Here is a 4,375-nt window from a genome sequence, read left to right on the forward strand (position 1 = left end):
GGCACATGAGACTCAACTTGTTCAGTTTCTCAAAGAACATTGTGAGATGGCATGGCTTCAGTGGGATAGCATTTAATGCTCAGCAAATACCGCGCACTAGGACCTCTTCAAAGCAAGAGGACAGTTTTAATACGAACTGGTGGGCAAAATCTGAAAGTACACAAATAGATTATTTGTCACTAGGCAATGAGGCTTATTTGAAGACTTTTTTAAAATATATTTTTAGTTGAATGTGTTTTTTCTGCAGCATTGGGTAGTTGGTATGAATGGAGGAATGAAGCTGAAGGCTGAGAGGCGTGAACAGCTTGCTAAAATGGCCAGATGATCTCTCCTGGCCTGCACGCTCTGGCTGCTCAGTTTTCATAAAGCAATGGAGCAGTTTGGGTCACTTGCTGTATCAGCGCATGGGAGCACACAGACTGCAATTCAGGAATAAAGGTTTCTGTAAATATACTAAAGGACTTTTGAAGTATAATTTGGGAACCAGGCAAATCATGGCCTGCCCTGGTTTTGGCCTGTTTCTGAACTGCATGCTACTGTGGGGACGCAGCTTGTCACGACGGAGTTCGAGCCAACACTAACAATTTTAACATGGCCTTAATCAGATCTGACCACCTCAGATCGAAATAACCCAATTCCTAGGGCAGGAACTGTTGTATTAATCATAGCCTTGCCATTACTAGCAGAGCTGCACTTTAGAATAATGTGGGTGCAGGAGGATTTTCATTAAAATGCCCTGAGAAGAGAAGATTTGAGAGTGACAGAGAATTTGATCCTGGGTCACTTTCTAAATTAATTCTTAGTTCACTGCTTGCTTTGTAGCGAACATTTCTTTCATGGCGAGCAGTCTACTGCCTCACTTTTGGAGGCATTCTAGTCAGGTTTCTTAATTAATCTTTTTCTACTTTAATTTGGTCTCAGAATAATTTATGGCTTTATTTCAGCTTTCTTAGACCTTTTACTGTGTATGTTATCTATGATAGCCATTCCTAGCCTAGTCCATCCAATTACACTTCTTTTTGAGAAGAGATTGGTCCTGAAGAGAATATTCTTTCAGAACATCAATAGTATCAGCAAGGTGCAATCTGACATTTGAATTTGAAAAACGTCTTCTCTAAAAGTTAACAAAGTAGGTGTCTGTGTGTTTAATTTCCTTTGCAAAATTAGTGATTGGCTTTTGAAATTTTCCATTAGATCTAATGGGTGAACTGTGCTTTTTTTTTTTTTTTCTTCCCCTTTGAGTATTATATATGGATTTAAGTTTATGGTTGTACTGCAATTTTGTGATAAGTACTTGGACTGTTCGGATGATGAGAGTTACTTCAATTTGCTATTTAAATTAGTGAGAGTTGAGTAGGGAGTGAGGCGCAGAAAGAACCTCTAAGTTTATAGGGTTTGATCCAATGCTTACTGAAGTTGGAATCTACCTAAGCACTCTATGAAAAAACCCAGTGTACTTGGAGGATTGGCTTGTCGTCTTTGGCCCAAAGCAGGGTTGTGGTCAGTATGTTCATGTCAACATATGGGAGGCCGAAGGATGAAGTCGGAGAGAGCTCTGCTTCAGAGACATGTGGAAAGGAATTAATCAGGCTTAACCTTAGATATTTGCAGCTCGGAGGTCAGTCTCTGAGCTGGTTGCCTAAAGGTTCCCACACAGTTGAGACTATTATAGACATTTTTAGGTGACAACTGATCTATCATGCTTTAGATTTTTTTCTGTAAAAGGAGATAAGTTGTTCCCTTGACTACAGCTCTGCAAAAGAAGTGGACAGGATGACTAGGTCTGTTCTGCATGTGAGACCTTGGATGACTGCCAGTTTCTGGTACTGGCAGGCAAAACAAAAGAACTGGCAGGTACAAAGTACCTAATGCAGTCAGTGCTCCCCAGGATAACCACTGTCCCCTTCCTTTGATTGTCTGAAAGGGAAATCGAAAATCCACCCCCTGTGAAGGAAACTTGCTCTAATTAGGTAAAGCAAGTACCAGTCACGTAGGGCAGGTGAACAACAAAACACGGTGTAGCCTCAACCAAGGAATCTGATATCGTAAGAAGTCAGGGAGGATAGACCTTTGCTAGCACTAGTAACTGTTGCCTTGCACCCTTCCCTTCTCAAACCATGGTTGATTAGACATGCCAGCAGTTTAAAACGTGTCAGCAGGAACACCCACAAGTACAGTCTAAGATCTTAACTCCTGGGGCCAGCACAATAATTACTAAGCTACAGACTGCAAGGAGCAAAGGCAGACTTTCCCTTTTGCTAAAGCCCTTGTACAGAAAATACGACAAGATTTGTAGAGCTGGAAAAAGATGACAAGAGGGAACAGGAATGTTCCCTCATGGTTATGCTGTGCCTGTTCCCAAGACTATGTCAAATTTTCATGGAGTAGCTACTTCACGTACAATGCACTAACAATCTTGAGAGCAGAAACTGGAAATGATAATTGCACTCTCTCCAGTCGAGTATTCTATTAGGGTGCAGAGTCATGCTTTTGCTTTTGCTTTCTTTCTGGCTATCTGCAGCTTTTTATTCATTGGCATGGCTTGTGCAAAAAAAGAAGCGTTGTCCTTGTCCCTCTTAAAGACTAATAGCTAGGGACTAGCCTGTGATATGGCAGGTAAGGGAGTGAACCCTCTTCAGACTGAAGAACTTAGACTTCTCGTTTCCTGAGTAAAAGTGCTGGTCAGTAGGCTCTGTGTGTGTGTGTGTGTGTGTGTGTGTATATATACATGCATAAATGTAATTCCAGTTCATTACCAAAACAATGGGATGATATTTTTTAAAGCAGAAAAATACAGGGCACTACTGGTACTTTCTGGGCACTGGCTGGACGTTCAGTTGCAATCTGGCTCCTGGTGACTTATGCTAGCACACAGAAGCAGAACTGCAATCACTCGTAGAGTCTTCAGGTCCATCGGGTTGATACTTGTGCTGCATCTACTTAAGGATGGATGCTGTGGTTTTGACTGTCTGGTTATTCCTATGGATGTACACTGTGATTCCCTTCCTGCCAAAATACAGACGAGATTTTTATGCCTTTTTCAAAGCGTGCCTGTGGGGTGTGCCTGTTTGGTTTGAGCATTGCTGGTACACTGCAGGTCACTATTGTATTTTGGGATCTTAAGCATCCTGCAGCCTTTTGAGAGATTTGGTTTTGTATCCCAGATTTGGACTGGAGTGCATGATTTCAGATCTATGGTGAGAATATCGTAAATAGAGTGATAGTCTGATGTGTAATACCGATTTTTGTACTGAATGCAAGTTAAGAACAATTTAGCAATTCAAATCGTTCCCCTAAGAAGGAACAGCTTAAACTGTGTGGTGGTGGGCTTTATTTATCCTGAGGTATCGATATCTCTTGTAACGCATTTTAGGTTTTAACATAAATACAACTACATTATTTTTCTGCTATTCTGTCCAGCCCTTTGCACAGTGCATCAGGTGATACTCTTTAAATGAAGTTTGTAAAGGTAGAAAAGGAAATGTATTTTCCTTTTAGTGACAACACACAATGCTTCTGTGATGAAATTTTCATTAGTTCCTAAGTGACTGTTACTGATCTAGAGTAAGTCTGAGGACATTTGATGGTGGAGCAAGTGTTTGATGGTGTTCTGCATACCATGCTAAAATTTAGTCCTGAACAGAGCAGGGGCTTATTCTGGGGTTGCTCAGCAGACAGATGTAGATATTGATGAGTGTCAAAAATCTTCTCTTAGTTAAAGGGCAGCAATTAAGACACCTAGTAGCACATTTGTTTATGAATCATTGGGCTTTGTCATTACTAAATACACTGGCATGAGTATTGTGGGAACTGCAGCTACTTGTAAGTGGGTTTGTTGAAAATTTGTTGTGCAAATACTGCAGTATTTTGTGGAAAGCTGTTTGATATTTCTGGCTGGTCTAAATAATCTCATATTTTGAAATTGGCTGGTTTTAATCTTAACTACTGCAGCAATTATCTGTAGAACTTGCTGTCACAACTCTTCATAGGTGTTTACCACAGTGTTAACCAAAGCTTCTGCTTGTTTTTGATATTTTCCTTCCCTCAACTACAAATTTCCACCCTTTTTCAAAGGCTGTAAAGTACTATTTCTAGTACTGTTGCTGTGGTTCATAAAATGCTACTTTATAAAACATTTTCCTTTGGCTTACCAGCAGTAATTAATAGAATGTCAGACTCCATTAAATTCTAGGTTTGTTGATTTAAATGAATGAGGTCTACTTTGTATTTTAAAGTGTGACTTTAGTTTCAGTTTGATTTTTTTTCACAATACTTTGTACATTATTAGTGGTCTGAAAACACACAAGAAACTGTATTACATGAAGCTCCAAACTACTGCTAGCCACTGCCTTAGAAGTTCAGCAAGCTTTCTGGG

This window comes from Leptosomus discolor, chromosome 6 (genome assembly GCF_034619465.1).
Source record: "Leptosomus discolor isolate bLepDis1 chromosome 6, bLepDis1.hap2, whole genome shotgun sequence".
NCBI lineage: Eukaryota > Metazoa > Chordata > Aves > Leptosomiformes > Leptosomidae > Leptosomus > Leptosomus discolor.